Genomic DNA, 19,548 nt, shown 5'->3' with positions numbered 1-19,548 from the left:
TCACATTGAGCAATCTATCCACCACTAACCACTACACAACCTAAGACTCACAACCTCATGAAATCTAAGTCAACCCATCAGCACTGTCAAGGAGCGTCACTCGCATCTCATTAACAACCAAAAACACTACTCACACAAACCCAGACACAAATTAATTTCACCTGTAGGCACTCACAACACCCACAGCCACTCAACCACCACTCAGCCATTCGAGTCTTCACATACTCTCAGCCACTCATAACTAACACCTTACATCCACCGCTGCTTACTCGACTACAACACATTTCTCCTCTGCAGAACTCAACCAAAACCTGCCACTCCCTTCCTGGCATGAACATTTTGACCTCCTCTTATCGATTACCTACACATTCTGATTGACAAGGTAGTTGGCAGGGATAATGCAGTGTGCACACATGAACTGACATGGCTTGAGGCATGCTGCCTTCCATTCTTCACCACCTGCGGCTGATGACGTTGCAGCCAACAGAGAAAACTCATGCAGTTAGTTAGCAGCCTTCCATCTACAGACTGATTGTCAACCTCCTCACTATACCCTAAATTCCACTCAACTGGCTCCCTGCCAAAGCAATTTAACAAAAAAACAATCTCTCTCAGATGAAAGTCCATAGTGCTTCTTGAACTAAGTGGAGCTATTGATTGACAAAGCAGACACACATATTCAGCTCTCTTTGTTATGAAGTAACGAGAAAGTGCAAGCACAACTAGAATGGTTCAGTTAGTCAGGTTTATATATTGTCCGTGTTAATTCCGTCTTATGCTAATAACAGGTTGCTCTTGCAAAATACGTCCGTTTGTTGGAGTCAATTTACATGGCCAGCAATTGGTTGTCACGTGTCGGTACAGCAACTTCAGACTTTGGACATTAAGGTAGGCAAATCAGATCATGTAATCATTGCTTGGTGTAGAAAGCTTTTTTTTTATTTCGTCAAATATAACTTGTAGCATCTTTATTCAGAACTGCGCCTTTTATCTGCAAAACCATCTTTCCCTTGCCCAGATGGAGAATATAAATTCGATAAATCATTTCAGTTTAGAAACTATGGTTTTTATGAACATGAATACATTTATTGATGTTGCAACAAAGCATAGACCCTTGGCCCTGAGTGGTTCTAAATTGAGAACAACCTTCTCTTCGCTTAAATATTCTTAGCTATCACGTTTTAATCCATTCATGAAAAATGTATCCACTTCAAAAGCTTTATGACTGTTCCCAACCCCTCCTGTTAATAAGGATGATAAATGAATATCTTGCCTTCCATATAACCCATTTTAAACTGAGTAAAATCTGTTAGACGATGTGGCTCTTAACACTTAATTTGGATAATGAACATTTCTTCATACTGCTCAGAGCGCAGTGCCACACACATTTTCACATTTGGTTAGTGGAAAGAAGTTCTACATTCATTGCGATCCCTACAGGAAACATTGTGGGCACATTTATAAACCGAAAAATACTAATTTAGGGCTCATTTATGAGACTCTTTGCGCCTTTGGAATGTCACTATTTATCAGGCAGCACTAAGCCACCTTTTTTTGGCTTAATGATGCCTGATAAATATCAGTCCCTTTAACGCAGTGTTCTACATTAAAGAGGCATGCAATGGGAGTTGCTGGGGGCATTCCCAGCCTTTGGCTAGGTTTGCTCCATACAAATACCACATGCATACAAACAAGCATACAAAGAGGATGTTACCTCACTTTCTGAATGTGGCCTGCATGACTCCACTGAAGCTACAGAGGACCCACAGAATCTGAACAACAGTATTAAGTAAAGCTTCATGCCCTAAACATACCATTCATTTATTTGGCTCCACCGAACACCAAGAAGAAAGAGTTCAATCTGGACTCCAACTGCCCAGAAAGGAAGCAACCATTGAGAGACATCAAGACCCCTGAGACCCACTTCGTGAGTGGCCCAGCTGTCCGGGATTCACCTCTCCACCTGCCTGCCCCTGACCACAAGGACATCTTGACACACACCACCCAGCTGACCCATCTGCTCTGCACACAGCCCGCCCGGCCTGGGTACCGTTGAACCAGCTGTACTCCCATGGTCCTGAGGCCCATGTGACCTGCTCTCTCAAGTGGGACCCCCTGACTTTTCTGTAAGTCCCCTTGTGCAGTGTGTTTTCAAGTGACCCCCTTCTTTGTAGTGCACCAGCTACCAATGACCTCAGCATTCTGCTCAGAATCTGCTGGTGGAACTTTGGACCAGACCTTGCTACATACCTAAATCCAGATGGTGAACATCAAAATTTGCGTTTTCCTATTTCTTCCCATTAATTTCAATGGTGCATGATTGCACACAAAGGAAATTCATTTTGCAAACTTTGAAAATTCATATCTTTAAAAGTACTTACTGTAGAATGAAGTTCTTGGTCTGAAAAAGTATGTGAAAATCTGTGTTATTTTTGCAACTTGGTCTCGGATTGAGGGCCGGACTGGCCGTAGCGGGCACCGGGCAATCCCTCGGTGCGCTGCACGGGTGGGGGCAGGTTTTGGGCCCCTGGGGGGCCTTTTTGTTACAGGGCCGTTTTTGCAGCATAGCTGCAAAATCGTCCCTGTAACAAAATCGTCCGAAAACCGGCCCTGGCAAAGAGCTCGGCGGCACCTCCAACCCCGTGGTGGGTGGGCGAGCACTTTGCCAGGACCGGTTTTGGTTCCCAGTCTGGCCCTTCTCGGATTTATAAAATAAATAAATAAAATAAATAAATAATAATAATAATAACAATAGGATTATTATTATTAAAAATAACTATTACCATTATTATTATTATTCCATGGTCCAAAATACTTGATTGATTCATATCAAATTCCGATTTTTCAACCTGAACCTGTGCACTGTTCTGTCATGGTACGTCAGTCAAGTTCTCGTTGCCAGCACACAGAGCATATAGGACTCTGCTGATAAAGCCCCATACTGACCTGATTGGGCTTCTCTTCCAAATCACCTAAATTTGTGGACTAGCCAGGACCTGGATACACACTCCAAATGTAATTTGAGGAAGTTTGAGAACTGGTTTCTAGAGTTTGATACAAATCACCTTTACAGCAAAGGTGACCTTAAAACATTGCTACAGGAATAGGGGAAATCAGGAAATAATGCATGCGTCACTTGCACCTACCCCTATGGTACTTATTTAGATTCAAACAGACCAACTTGCACTTGCCTAAATGAGTAGTGCACTACATTGTGTAGGTAATGGAAGCTGGGGCCAATGGAGTTGCAGGGATTATTTCAGGATCACACAATGACGGCAAAGATGTGGAATACATGCCTTAAAATAACACAAATCAAGCTGAAAAAATGTGTGTGAATAGAAGGTATAATGTTAGTTTTGGTGCTTCCCAGAAGTTTTCTATGAGTTTTCTATGATGGGGCTCTTAACCTGTGTTCAGGGGATGCCTGCAGGTGCACAACACCTACTCGAAGGGTCCCTGGTAGCATAGAAAATTAAATAATATCAACAGGTTAATAAGGTGTATATAAATAAAGAAGCAAAATGTGAAAATGAAAATTTTGAAATTTACCGTAAGTGTGAAAGAATTTGAAATTGGAGACTAAAAATTAAGTTGGATCCCCAGATTGATCCTTGGGAGCAGTGCAAGTGCATCAAACACATGGGCGTCTGCAGGAGGGGCACAGGGCAGGCGCTTGCCACACCCCGGTTCACTCCGGGCAGCCTGGGGGATTTACAGACAGTGCAGTGCAGCTGAACACTATTGCTGCCGCCCTCCATAGTGTTACACTGTACTTGCACTAGTCTAGGTATGCGCGGTACCATTGCCTTAAATCAGTTTGGACTCCGGGATAGACCGGGTCAACTGTCCGCTGGTGGGTGGGTCCTCCTGGCGACTAGCAGTGGTAGTAAGCTAATGTAATTGGTAGCTGAGTACTATACTACTATACTACCAATGAGACTCTCTTTTGGTAGTAGCATAGTGCTCAACTACTAATCACAGTCAAAACTGAGTCCGCGGTCCGCCATTGCAGTCCTGTAGCCAGCACTGTCTCTGGTAGCTGAGTGCTACCAATGAGCTCTGCCTCACGGTATCACAACTGCAAGTTGGACCAATCATTGTCTGACCTGCACTGTACCCAGCCCCCAGCATTGTACGCTCTGAGCAGGCTTGCGCATTGCGCATCAGAAAGACAGAGCAGTTCAAAAGAGTAGCTGCGTCTGTGTCATGCTCTGCAGCAGAACTAACTGGCCCTGCCACCCCCGTTCACTTACTGACTGGCTCATATCGCTATTTGGCCCCTGACCAACCTGTATCCAATCCAGGCAGCTATAGCCTGTATGTCATAGTTTGCTGCATCAGGCATTTGTTGGGTAGTTTATATAACTTAAGCAGCTTTGTTTAGTAATAAACAAGAAGCTGTGAAAAACGGTGGGAAAGCAAGCAGTCAGAAAAATGCTCAACGTCAAAAAAAAGTAGAACAGAAAAAGTGCAAAGTCTGTACCAATTTCACATTGAAGCAGGAGATGTGATTCTACAGAACATGTGGAAAATGCACCAGTTAATGCAGTTCAAGTTGAAAATGAATTCATTACATTATGAGAAAAACATTAAGAGAAGATCTAGTATCCTTAGTCAATATGTCAAATTAATTTTGAATCATTGCTGATGAAAGTGCTAATTTATCCGGAAAGAGCAGATGTCAGTTGGAGTAAGTTTTGTCGACACAAGTAGCACCTTAGCTGTTAGCAGAGATGAATTCCTCAGTTTTGCAACCTTAAAATAAATGGATGCTATCTTTATTGCACATATGATTACGGAAGCCTGTTCTAAATTTGGATTATACTTGGAATACACCATGTCCAAGGATCTGATAGATATTCTACAATGGTAGGAAAGGAATGTGGTGTTCAAGCCATAATAAAGAGAAAATGTCCTAAAGCTGTTTTTGCTCACTCTGCTGCACATACAATTAATTTGGTTGTTTATGACTTGAATGCTGTTCCGAATATGCAAAACTCTATTGGCACTGTGAAAGCCATCATCAAGTTTTTCAGTAAGAGTCCAAAAAGAAGATCTCTTATTCCCAATGTGCCGTTGCTGAGTGAAACACCCTGGACAGAAAAATACAAGAGCATTTAATCTTACTGGTTACTATAGGAGCAGGGAAAACACTGTGGGATGCATATCTATTGCAATATTCCTCAAGCACGGTAAGCTTTCTTTTGTGCTTGTCCAAAATTTCCAATTACTCATCAAGATTGGAATCTATATGCCAGACTCTCGAACCGGATCAGCTTGATATCCTCAAGGTGTGCAATCAAGTGCAAGACCTTCTGACTGTGTTCTATGATCACAGACATAAATCAGAAGAGCAATTTAAGGAAATGTTTTCAAATGTTCAAATAATGGCAGAAAATTTGAACATCGAACTTTGTGTTCCCAGACAGTGTGGCCGGCAAGTATTTTGTTTCAATTTTGGCTCCTTGCCTGTGGTAAATACTATCTCCGGGAATTGCATATTCTCTAGAGGGGGCAAGATGACGGACCTGGCAGTGCCCGAGTAAGGTAGGCGATGTGTGCTTTCTACCGGTAACCTCCCCTATACCCCTCTGGCGGCTTTCTTGAGAATGCAGGACACGGCTAGAGACACGGGTCGAAAGTACCTGAGATGCTCCTGGATTGGATTCGGCTGTATTGGTGTGTGCATCCTCACGCTTGGTGTTTGGCAGACCGCCGAGGTCATGGGCGGCACATTCTTTGTCGGATCCCGGCATCAGGCGGAGAGGACTGCGTCGGCTGTGGAGCGGACGGAGGGCCAATTACAAGACCCGGGCTGGAGTTTGACAGTAGCGATGGCACCCAAGAATTCCAACGCTGGTGCAAAAGGACCAAAGACGCAGGCGGCGGCCGCCGCCACAGGGGGAGCTCCTGAACATTCCAGGAGTGTAAACCCTACAGTAAAAGATGTAGATGGTGGCGTTCCTGGTGCTTCTGACATGGCGCAAGGGAGTTTGCCTTCTTCCCCGGGAGCTACCCGAAATAAAGAGGCTGGTGGGGCGAAGTTAAAAATTCTGGGGATCTTTAAAAAGAAGCCACAGCCCATAGGAAAGACATCAGCTCTTGGTCAAGCGATCACCCAGCAAATCTGCAACTCTCATGACATAGCTTGCGGTACACCTGAACTAACACTCAATACATCTGGGTCCCTTATACGCGCAGATTCATCTCTTCATCCGAAAGAGCAGGAGACTTCGGGGGGAACGGGGGATGATGATGTTGACAATATGGCTGAGGAATAGACTGCAGAGACTTCCATAGAAAATGCTGTATCCTACCTCTTGTCTTCAGGGAATGCAGGAACTGCAGTGTGCAGTCAGAGGGCCCCTACCACCAACAGCGGCTAGTGTTAAACTTGGGATAATTCCACAAGGGCCTGTGACCACGAGAGAGGTGACTAGGGAGGCAGACTCTGAGTACTCAGGTGGCAAATACTACTCCATGTCAGACCTATCTAATACCTCAGACATTGAGAGTGCTGAAGGTGACTGGGCAGACGACAGAAGCCAGAAGCCTGACTAGCTCAGTTCCATTGGAGGATGAAGAAAACAGCTTGTTAATTGCTGGTGAAAAGAGTACCATACGTAAGGCAAAGTAAGTAAAGGAATTGCCTAACTCTCTGTCTTGGAAATGTCTTGATAATGATGGGTCCCCCGTACTGGGCCACTTTTCTTCTGAGCTACAACCTGGGGCGATAAATGACTCCAGGGATGTTTATGTAGACTGCCCTATAGGTACTAACGGAGCTATTACTTGCCCGGATAAAGGGATAGAGAACGAGGTCACCTTAGCCACTATCTACCAAGCCTTCATGTAGCACCGTGAGGAGACAAAGGCAGCAGGCTTGCGGATGCAAGTGATTGTTCGCAAGCTTCAAAACATGGTGCACCGAGTCGTCAAGACCAGTAATGAGATGCCTGCTCGGATTGGGGAGGCAGAAGGCAGAATCTCCATAATTGAGGACGAAATGGTACAGCAGAAAACAGATGTGTCCTCCTTACATGCTCTTCGGGATGATATTAACTGGAAGCTAATTGATTTGGAGAATCGATCTAGGAGGAACAATTTGTGAGTGCTCCGCATTCCGGAAGGGGCGGAAGGCAAAGACATTCACCAATTTATTATCGAGTTGTTCTCAGAAGCCTTCCCTGAACTCACTCAGTGGAAATGGGAACTTGAACTGCAGAGAGTACACCGATTCTCCTTTAATATGCGGAATGGTACAAGGGCGACCAATGGAAAACCTAGAGCCATACTGATTTGCTTAAATAATTTTTTGTTACGTGAAGCTTTATATGATCGAGCTAGGCCGGACCATAAGAGAAGGGGGAAGGGGTTTGAATTCTTTTATGTCCAGATTATTGCCAGGCCACAGTACAGCAGAGATGGCATTTGCGGCAACTCATTCCATTGTTCCAAGCTAAAGGAGCACAGGTGTACCTTCTTAATCCCCCTAAGCTTAAAATCATTCATAAGGAGAAAATGATTGTTGTATAGGTAAACTCACAAGACGTTCTCTTCTTTTCTATGCCAGGGGGATAGTGTTGATCAGTGAAGGGCATTTAGCCTTTTCTCTCTATCGCTAACTCAGATTTCCAGTCCCTTTGCCTCATTTAGGTGGGTGTATGGGTAGGTGAAGGGGGTTACGGGAGTGGCATGGGTGAGGTGGGAGGGGTGGTAGCGGGGCAAGGAATAGTAGAGCCATGTTTTCATACTTGAATAGCAGCCAGGATTGGGTAAATAAAGGTTTCATAATTGCACATTTTGTCTTAACAGTGTTAAATAGTGTCGCGGTTAGGCATATTGGCTCAGCTTTGTTAAAACTGTTTTTGTGTGAGTATGGGTAAATTTACGTTTTTTTCTTGGAACATTTGTTGCTTGAATAATAGAAAAAAAAGAGGTATTATGGCCCAGAGTGGACCTGCTGTGTGTACAGGAGACCTTTATCACATGGAATAATAGGAGATGGTTAAAAGATTTGGGTATGGAATTGGTGGGCTGTACATGTCAAGGCTCAACAACAAGAGGAGTGGCTGTTCTGAAAAGATTTGGCTGGGGGGTGTGTAGGCGGGCAAAAGAAGATGTTTATGGTCGATAGATGATTATCGAGTTGTGCTTGGAAGGTTTTTCACTGACCATTTGTTCAATTTACAGCCCCGATTTAGACGACCCGGATATGATGAATCATCTAAGTATTGAGCTCGCGGCTTGGCCATCACCATTGATTTTATGTGGGGACTTTAATCTCCATTTGGAAGGGAATGTTGATATAACAAGCGACTACATATACAAAGGGAAGAAAAATAAAGTCTTTAAGGCCACCAGAGGAGTTGTCAAAGAATTTGGGCTGACAGATGTATGGTGTGCAAAAGGAATGGGAGCTCCAGGGAGTACCTTTTATTCCTCACCTCATCAAACGCATGTGCATTTAGATTATCTTTTTGTTACTGCCGAATTTGTTAATAAAGCTAGGTTTGATATTCAGCCCAAAATAATTTCTATTACTTTAGAACTAGATATTAGCTACAGATCTCCTTTGAGGGCCTGGACTTTCGAACGTAAATTATTGGTTGATCCACTTTATTGTGAACAAATGGGTAAATGGATAGCTGAAATTTTAGAATTAATCGTGGATCTGCCCCCAATCATACGGTGTGGGATGCCTTCAAGTCAGGTGTTCAGGAAGAAACATTAAGCTATTCCATTAATAAACAACAGAAATTACGAGAAGTGTTAGCGGATGAGATGAAAAAACTTTGTGAGATAGAAATTCCACTTATAGTGGCAGTTAGTAATGGTCAGGACATTGATCACATTTTGAGCGACTTAGCTGCTCAAAAGGCGAGGCTGTATCAGAATTTTGCCTCAAACCTAGCAGCACAAATTGCAGTATATAGATCAGAGATCTATGAGGTGGGGGAAAACTCGGCCGAATATTGGTCAAAAGACTAGGTCAAAAAGAGGTTGCCAAAAAGAATGATAGTATTCAGGATGAGCTAGGGCAAATCCATGATAAGCTTGAGAAGTGCTAGAAGTTTTTTGTAAATTTTACAGTAAATTATATATGGATGAGTTTATCTGTGGGCTCGAAGACAAAGTAGCAGAATTTAGAGCAAATAATGAAACTTCCACACTAACACTTGGCCAAACTGAAGAACTAGACACATATCACCTGGGAAGAAGTGGAGGCAGCTTTATTATCATTGGCGGTTGGTAAGGCGGTGGGCCCTGATGGCATCCGGCTTGAGTTTTATAGAACCTTTCGGCATGTTTTGAAAGAGGAACTTATGCTGATTTTTTTGGATGCACAGAAGGGGAATGCACCTTTGTCTTGGCAGCAATCCATTATCACTGTATAAAAAAAAAAGACAAACCAGGCTTATTGCCCTCATCATTTCGGCCTTTTTCGCTTATTAACGCCGATAGCAACATTTATTCCAAGATATTAGCATCATGCTTATCTGGAATAATTTTATCTTTGGTTTCACAATTTCAGCATGGTTTTATTCCCGAGCGCGATACTACCAATCATGTTCGGCGCTTGATTGCAATTGTGGATTGGGCACGAGCAACTAATTCCACAATGGAGGTAACCCTGTTGGATGCAGAGAAGGCATTCAACAGGGTTTTCTGGCCATATATGTGGGAGCTAGCCATAGGGATTAAGTAATATTAACTCACTATTGACTTAGCTTGGTTGCCCACTTATCTTGGCAGTTTTCAAGATCATCTGGGAGTGACTCAGTCAGATGAGAATAGAATTGACCAATCGGGGTTTTTTTTCACATACCTTCAATAAGGGGAAATTCCCTCAGTTGTTGTTCTATCTCAGGGCCTAACGTATTCAGATAACTATGAATGTGGAGGAACTTAAAAAATCTGGTTTAGCCAAACCAAACTTACTTTGTAGCTCAATAAAAGATGCTAAATGTCCGTCTTCCGACATATCCCCAAATGTTGAAATCCTTTTAGACACCATCAAAAGGAAATTTGATCCCGAAAGATCGATGGGAGTACACCGGCAGCTGAAACGGGGTGTACTTGCTATGTATAATTTGGAATTAGCCATATATAAGACTAAGGGTAGAAGAAAGAGGGTCATAGGAGCCAAGATATGGGCTGCTATAACTGATTGGATTTAATGCCCAAAAGAGGATAGCTTTTGGTAGAAACTTTGTATATGTTATGTACTTTCATTTTACTTCTCTAAAGACATTGGATAGATACGGAAAGGCTATTAGTAGTCCATTTTTGATTGTGTATGTATTTGCTGTTTGCTGTTTTTTTTATGTCTTTTCCATGTATTTTCCATGTTATGTTTACTGAGTTTATTTTATCTGTATTACCTGAGCTCTACATTCCTTGCATAAAATGAGGAAACAAACTATATATATATTTTTTTTAATAAAAAGAATACTATCACCAGTCTATCTATGTGCCATACATGGACTCAGTGCTTAATTTGAGCAAGTGGTTTCATCCTTGGAACCTGGTGCATTCTAAGATTTGCAGGGGTCACTCGAGCCTGCAGCTCTGCTTTTTTCTTTCCAAACTGCTAGAAGGTTTGATATCTACCAATAGCCACAAAATAAAGAGATGGCTCTGGCACAACAAATCTATGGTGTAATTGAGGGAGCATATGCGGCCTGCTTCCTGCACCCCATGGCTCCTCCTGCGCCCCAGTGTTTCTTGTGCCCCATTTGTACACATCAGAGGATGGACAGCATTAAAATTGTGCCCTTCCCTGAAAAGATTTCTGTGAACGCCCATGATGAATACAGTATGGCCGATGGGTTGCCTAAAGCTTCAACTTTCCAGTTAAAAAAAAGAAGAAAAAATAAATATATATATATATATATATATATATATATATATATATATTCATTTCGGAATTGTTCACCGTCACAGATGAACACTGCATCAATTTCATTTTAAACATATGCACAAACAGTGAAAATGGACTAAACCCATATTCAGTGAATTGCCTTGTAGAAACATGGCAGCCATTTCAGGCTAGTAACACATAACACGTGTTACACATATCGCTGCTATGTTATAATACATTCATTATTGATTTATCCATATACTTGTACTTATATATACTTTTATACATGTTTGGAAATTAAATAAAATATTTGATTATTTGTGAATGTTTTATCTTTGATGAATGCTTGTTTCCATATTTTTGTGTATTGTTTTACAGTTCAAATCATCTAAATTGCTTTTGCTGGGGTCCCCTGATTCCAATAAAGATTCAGGGTCTCATTTACAAGCCCATTGTGCCGTTGGTACACCACTTTCTTAGATGCACCAGAGGGGCAGTGTGGCTGCCTGTATTTACAAGGCCACAGAAAGTCATCCTGCGTGACTTTTCATGGCCTCGTAAATAAGAATCCCTTTCACATATTACTATGCTTGAAAGGGATATTCCATGGGTGTGGCTGTGGGTGTTCCCACACAACATCATTGGAACCTGGCACATTCTAAGATTTGCATTTGTTGTACACCTGGGAATGAGTCAGAATCATCCACCTTCCCTAAGGTGGCACATGAGTAGCACAACAATGACAAATACTTTTATTTCTCCTCATGTTTTGCTCTTTCTATGCGTGCTGCATTTTGCAGTACACACAGAAGGAGCAAATCGTCTTTAATGATTGTTTAAGTCCAAGATGGGGTCCTTTCTTGGAAATCAACAATCATCCTTGCAAAGCAGGCACCCTAACACCATGGCACATGGGTGTCTGAGTTTGAGCACGGCTGCTGTTTGTGCACCTGCACAGGGAAGAAGGATAGGAATGTGCTGTATCTTGTAGATATGGCATACTACTGCCCTTTCATTTTGACGCACGTCAGCGCAACAGGAAGGCTTGCTGCGCTGCCGAGCATCAAAATATAGTAAATGAGGCCCCCAGTATGGGCCCCCAGATTCCAATACCGATTCAGTGGGAGTTCCTCGTATTCCAGTGATGATTAGGTTGGGTCCACAAATGTCAAAAGGTTTTAAACCACTGACCTATGGCTTCTTATCCACAGTATGGAGTTTTATCCAAAAGATGTGCCCATAAATGTCTGCGTATTTTAAACTAGTGTATGTATTATTTATATCCAGTTTTATCCTGTTTTATGTGTAATTTATTTATTTGCTTTTTAATATTTCATGTGGTGCAATTCAATTCATTCTTCTCTATTGGACTACTTTTATGGCATACAGCTGAAATAAAGTTACTAAAGTAAAGATATTTGGCTGGTATTAGTATTTTATATTTCTTTCTTTTACTTTATTTAATATCTCCAACTGTCTGTACAGCACTAGCTGTCCTTGGAATAGGGAGTGCTTTTTAAATTATATGAATAAAAGAAATGATGTATGTGAGAGTATGTTACCCATTTGTGTGTCTGTGGGGTGAGTATGGGGATGAATTGTGCTCTGCTGTTTGGGCTCGACTGTGTCTGTTTGGTCTTCATGTGCGCGTGGATTTTTGTCATCATTGTATGCGGCTGAATGTGCTTTGTGTATGTCAATGGCAGTAGGGACTGATGCAGCAGCAAAAATACAAAAATGCATTTCATCTCTTGGGCTTACTGCAAAACTACACCAAGGCCTAAGATGGAAATAAATAGCAGGTGTGCCTATGATAATAAATGGAATAGAGAGACAAGTGGGAAGGTAAAGGGTAAGAGGAAAATAGAGAGATTAAAAGGGGTAGCTCAAGAGGGTGAAATACAATGAGTGAGTAAGAAGAGTGGGGAAGACAGAATGGTGAGACAAAGGCAGAGAGGGACTGGGGGTGGAGAAAAACAAGAAGATAAGAAATGTGAGAGAACAAGAAGGAAAGAGTTAGGTTAAGAGGGAAAGTGATAGAGGGTAGAAGAACAATATGAGAGAGAAAGTTAGGTAGAGACAAGAGGTAAGAAGGTTTTTAGTAGTAATCTAAGCAGATGAAGCTCCGCCCCTTGGACATGGCACAAGGTACTTTTGAGTTAAGATTGTTCGATTCATATTCAAAACATTATATTATTATTAGTATGGCAGAGAGAGGTTCCTAAGCTATATGTGAGCAGTTGGCTGGACAAGGAGTGTCAGAAGGGGTGGAGAGGGGGGAAATGCTTGTCAGTATGTGCAATCAAGATTAAGCAGCTGGCTATAGCGAACCAGCATGAAAGATGAGCACATGACTGCATGAGGAGATGAAACAGTGTTAAATTTTGCCAAATTTCTGTGCTGTCTTCACCAGTTCAGTTCCTATGATTGTGCCTGCTCACAGAATATGCTTTGCATTATCCAGAAAGAGAGAGAGAGCAGGAAAGCAAGAGAAAGAGATATCTGCATGAAGAGGGAGTCTGTACCCAACCTGTGGCACTGATGCTCACCACCAGATCAGAGTTGAGATCTAGCTTACTTCTGTTCCTAAGAATGTAGTTGGTCCCACTCTTCCAAGCCCAACCACATTCATCTCTTATCTCTTGGGCACTGTTCACCACCACCCCCCCCCCTCAGTGGCGGACCCCATGCTCTGACAACTAGTATGCAGATGACCGTCTGATCTAGGCCTCATCTTATATAGCTTTTTGATGCACTTACTGCTGAGAATATTAAGAGAATATGTTCTCATGTTTGTGTCCCATTTGTGTTTAGATCTTCCTTTAAAACCCTGCCAAACCAAATTTAAAATCCATCGTTTTCCACACATTTTCCCATCTTTTCCCGAGGGATATAAATCAGATCCTATGTAAAGCTAAATCTACATTCTAATCATTTATGATCAATGTGTCTGTAGTAAGTAGAGTCTCTGGCTAATATTTGTAAGAAGAGATAGTTTAATGCCGAATACAGCGAGACAAAGACCCAACGCCTGCTGACCAGAACTCCAACTGAACCAGCAGAACGTGAGTCATACAATCTAGTACAACCATTCTGGAATACAGGGAACAGGGATACCATAGAGTGGAGAAATAACAATAGAGTCTACATTACAAAGGAAACACAATACGTTTACAACATATCTTCCTTCTTTACAGACAAAAAAGGAAAAGAAAAACATCAGTTGCAAATATAATCATTCAAATACGCAGGTGGCTTACGATACCTTTGAATCTTAGGACTGGGAGGAAGGGAAGACACCTGAAAGGAGGAAGAATCAATGATGGTGCTCCGAAGACTAGGAAAACCAGAATCCGAGACATCACCACCACCTTCGCAAACTCTGTCAGAAGGGGAAGAGAAAGAAGTACATTCTTCTTGAGATGATAGCATATAACCACTACCCCTGTCTTCGTGAAGATCACCAGTAGAAGAACTATGAACAACATGAGAAGACAAAGATTCATTCTTCTGAAACAAAGCCGCCCTCCTCAAATTCCACTTCTCCCCATTGGCAAGTACAACATAATGTGGAAACACATCCTTGACAAGAAAAGGACCCTAAATTTTGTCAAACCCTTTGAAACTTCTCCCGGCTTGACTTTTACCAAGTCCCCTTTTGAAATATAGTTATGGCTCCTCACACTCTGTGTTTGCTGAAGATGTGACTTCAAGAATAGATTCCTAATCCAAGATGGGGTCAATTTATTCCCTGGAACCCTCCCTCTCATAAGTTCAAATGGGGACTTGGTCATACCCACATGAATGGTAGTACGATACGCACAAAGCATTTCTTGTACAAAATCTAAAACATTACCATTTCCAGATAAAGCAAGTTGTATGGTCCCCTTCACTAGTCTATTGATCCTCTCACAAAGACCATTACCCTGTGGATTGTATAAAGTAGTTCTATGATGTGACACACCACAATGAGACAGAAATGACCTCATATTATGCGCAGTCAATTGTGTACCATTGTCAGTAACAATGACATCAGAAAAACCTTCTCCTTGAAAAAGAGACTTCAAAAATGTTATTGTTGTCTCTGTAGTAACATCCTTAAGAAAATCAACAACCGCCCACTTGGTGTAAACATCATCACACACAATGGCAAACCTTTGTTTCGAATCAAGTTCAGACATAGGTCCAATAAAATCTAGACAAATAGTATGCCATGGTACAGTCGCTGAACAAATATGACCCATGGCTGATCCTACCGCAACCTTTAACCTTTTTTCACCATCTCTACATGTGGAACACCGCTCAACCCACATAGAAACCTCTGCATCAATACCAGGCCACCAAAAGTTGGCTCTAATCCTCTGTTCGGTCAATGTCTGACCAAGATGCCCCTCATGCGCTATTGACAAAAGTTTAGCTCTAAGTTCACAAGGAGGAATGAATTTATCATTCCGCATCAAAATATCAACTCCACAGGTAGATAACTCATCCAACACCTTCACATAAGGTCGAACAGGAGCTTGTAAACAACTCTCTCTCCTTGCACCATGTTTAACCATAAGTATAACCTCTTTCAAAATGGAATCCTTTTCCATAGCTGTATGCCACTCATCTTGTGTAAATTACCCTTCACCAAAAGAGATTACATTTGGACCCAAGCAACACTCTCATCTAACAAATCCTCATTCACCTCCCCCTGATCCACTGGCAATTTTGAGAAACAATCGGCCTGTAGATTTCTCCAACCCTGTACATACTGAATGTCAAAATGAAAATCTTGTAACTTTGCAGCCAACCTAGCCAGTCTAGGTGATACCCTGACAGCACCCACAGGAGCTAAGACTCGGACCAGAGGCTTGTGATCAGTTTTGAGCACAATATTAATTCCCCAAATGTACGACTGAAAATAGTGTGCACCCCACACAGCTGCCAAAGCTTCTTTTTCTATTACACTGTAGTTCACTTCAGAAAGGACAATGTTCTGGAGGCAAAAGCAATAGGACGTTCATCACCCACATTTTTCTGAAGTAGAACAGCTCCTAACCCAGACGCACTGGCATCTACCATAAGTATGGGAACACGTTTAGTGTCAAAAGGTGCTAAAATACCAGCACCACAAACATCATTCTTCACTTTGCAAAAAGCTGACTCCTGTTCAGATCCCCACACAAACTTACAACCCTTTTTAAGTACGGCTCTCAAAGGAATTGTCTTTTCTGAAAAATTTCTCACAAATTTAGAGTAATACTCTATGAGTCCCATAAATGACCTGAGTTGGTCCTTATCCGTAGGATGGGGAGCTGATTTTATTGCTACCAACAAATCCTTCTTAGGTTTAATACCAGAGACGGAAATCTCATGGCCCAAATACTCGATTTGTTCCACGAGAAAAACACATTTCTCTTTCCTCAAAGTCAGACCAGCATCAAAAATCCTGTTTAAGACTTTCCTGAGTATCTGATTATGCTCAAAAACAGAACTACCAAATACAAGAATATCATCTTGGAAATAGACTACCTTCTCTATCCCCTTGAAGATTTCAACTACCATCCTTTGGAAAACGCTAGCAGCCGAAATGAGACCAAATGGCAGCCTTGTGAACTGGAAAATGCCTTCAGTTGTGATAAATGCTGTTAAATGCTTGCAACTGTCATGTAACTTAATCTGGTGGTAAGCACTCTTGAGGTCTAGTTTAGAAAAGTATTTTGCACCATCCAGAGTGGATACCAACTCACCAATGTTAGTAAGGGGAAAAGTATCAGCAATCACACACTTATTTAAAGACCTTAGGTCTACACAAAACCTCAATTTTCCATCTGATTTTTTTCGAGATCACAACCGGAGAGACCCATTGGGATCCCTCAACAGGTTCAATAACCCCATTCTGCAGCATTTCTTCCAATAAATTCTTCATCTCACTTCTAATGGATAAAGGAATCCTTCTCAATCTATGTTGAATTGGAAGGCTACCATCTTTCAATCTGATGAGATGGGAATACTCCTTTAGTTCCCCAAGGTCACTTTTAAACACACTTCCAAAATCATTCAAAATTGATTCCACAGAATCATCTTCCAACACCATAACTTGTTCAGGAGCTCTATGATTAATGATAATGGACAAATCAAATTGATGTACCCACCCTAAGATGGGAGGACCATCAAGAGAAACATAGATTTTACCAATTGTGAACCTGTTTTTGAAGATTGTTTCAGAATCCAAGAACTCCACAATGTCAATAGTTTCCCCTTGAAACCCTTTTGGAGAAATGTCAGATTGCAATAACAACTTATCATCACTCCACAACCTCATGAAGGTTGACTGAGGAATAATAGTCCAACGTGACCCCGTGTCCACCATGAGTGGAATGTCACGTCCATCTATTTTAAAGTCAGCCTTTGGCCTATTTTGTCTTCTATCGTCTAGGCTTCCAACATCAGAATCATTGACAACTAAAAGTCTGTTCTTCACTTGGGGAACATGACTGTCATAGTCGTCCACAACTGCCACTTTCTGTTTGCTTTTAGCTTTGCACATTTTAGAAAAATGTCCAATACGGCCACATTTTAGGCACTCTTTATTTGCGTCAAAACAGAATCTCGCCTCCGAGGTGTGAGAGTTGCTACCACATCTTGTGCAGAACTTAGTAGAAGAAGGAGATTTCTTAAAATTAGGCTTTAACTTATTTTTAACTACTGCAACAGACTCCTCCACTGAATAATCCGATTCAAGGTCGGAAGTTTTCTCTGAAACTTCAGAGATTTCTTGTTCCATTGACTTCTTTTTAGAATTCTCAATGACCTTTATGCATTTTTCCGATTCTTCAATAACTTGAGCAATTCTATAGCAACTTTAAGCGTGGGATTCTTTGCAGCCCATAACCTTTCTTGAATCTTCCAGGTATGGCACTGAACAATAAGCTGATCCCGTATGAGTTCCTCAGACATAGCTCCAAACTTGCACTTTATAGAAAGTTCCCTCAGCCTTGTGACAAAATCATTGATAGGTTCCTCCGGTTTCTGTTTTTGAGTGTAAAATTTGTAGCGGTGCAACACAAGATTCTCTTCCTTAGAGAACTTGCCCTCCAACCTTCAAATCGCCTCTTTGTATTCATCAGGAATTGCTTGACCATTCCCTTGTAAAGCAATTGGCAAGAATCTAAAAACTCTTTGCCCCTCCTTGCCTAAAGAACTTAATAAAATTGCTTTCTTCCGCTTTGAAGAAAATTCCTGGCCATTAATTGCCTCCAAATAATTGTCGAACATTATAAACCAGTCTTCCCATTGTATTGAAGGGTTTCCTGGTTCATTCAAGAAAGTAGGAGGAGGTGTGATGACCATTTGATTTGCCATAATAAGTTTGTTGACACAATGGTAAGACTTTATCAGAAGAAACAAAAGCAATTAATGTTCAAGTACTTTTACCAGGATTAAGACAATGGGCAAGGCTTAAAGTAGATTGGAATATTCACGAAGAGGAAACAGCTAAAGTTTTGAAGGTGAATAAAATACCTTTCAGTCTTGAACCGGTACAAGTCTTGATCCGCTAGAATTATGGAGTAAGAAAAACCATCCACGCTCTACAACTGAGTGTAAAATGTAAAAACGCCACTTTTGAAAAAAAAAATAATAATAATATTTGTAAAGATGGCCGCCGATTCGAAATGAGGCTTGACACGCACGCTGCACGCTTGCGAAGCGTGTCACCAGCATTCACTCCTCAGTTGCTATGAGCTGTAACCACCGATGAATAGAACGTTCGGCAAAAGCTTTTCCGTTTGAAAGCTTTACATTGAACAGGGATACCATAGAGTGGAGAAATAACAATAGAGACTACATTACAAAGGAAACACAATAAGTTTACAACAGTTTCCTGCAAATGTATTACTTTTTCAAATAATATGGTCAGAAAAGAATGTCCAAACCCCAATATAAAACTGTATTTAAATGACCTGCAGTTTTCATCACTTTTAGTGCTCAGATTTCTTTAAAAATGTGAGTCTTATTTTCTCCTATACTCCTTGTGCAAGACCCTAGGAAGCCCACGTAAAGTAATTGTGAATGTCTCTGCTGTTGCGTTTGTGAATTCCTTCTAGAGAATGACACAAAAATGGGATTAGTTGTGGACAGGATGGGCCATCCTGCCAGGATAATCAGGAGCAGAGCTGTACCTAGCCCTATTTTCATTTTAAAAGGCTTTGCCTCATGCACACACAAAAGAACCTGCCACTTGCTTTTGTCACCCCAGACTTTTTGGAGTGTTGACAGGGGAAGGGGAATAACTTTCCAGAACCAGATGTGGGGTTTACATAGGGAATCCCTCCACTTCAAAGAGTGGCAACAGGTATGTTATGTTATATTATGTTAACAGGGTATTGCAGAGCGCACAGCTAATCGAAAGAGTGTCTCGCCGCTAAGTGGGTGTGACAGATCAGGCAAACTAAAACGATGCAGAGGCTATTACAGGAACAACCAATTCTTTAAGGACTTCCTAAAAGAGAGAAGGTCATGCGTTTGTCTTAGAGTTAGCAGCATACGGTTCCAAAGTTTGGCAACCTGCCCCTGAAAAGATCGCCCTCCGATTCTAGAGCGAAGGAACACAGGAGTATATGCCAAAGACATCGCCATGGAGGGCAGGGTGCACCGAGGATGGTAAAACTGGACTCTTTTCCTAAGATAAGGGG

The 19,548-nt window shown here is 41.7% G+C and overlaps 1 protein-coding gene across 1 annotated transcript in view; it reads left to right on the top strand.

Annotated features, from left to right (window-relative positions):
• Positions 1 to 19,548, top strand: part of LOC147751542 (uncharacterized) — a 785,370-nt gene that overhangs the window by 345,953 nt on the left and 419,869 nt on the right. The window lies entirely within an intron of this gene.

The sequence above is a fragment of the Lissotriton vulgaris genome, chromosome 1_1 (assembly GCF_964263255.1).
Source record: "Lissotriton vulgaris chromosome 1_1, aLisVul1.2, whole genome shotgun sequence".
Taxonomy (NCBI): domain Eukaryota; kingdom Metazoa; phylum Chordata; class Amphibia; order Caudata; family Salamandridae; genus Lissotriton; species Lissotriton vulgaris.
The sequence above is the reverse complement of the archived record's forward strand: the minus strand, read 5'-3'. Positions and strand labels throughout refer to the sequence as shown.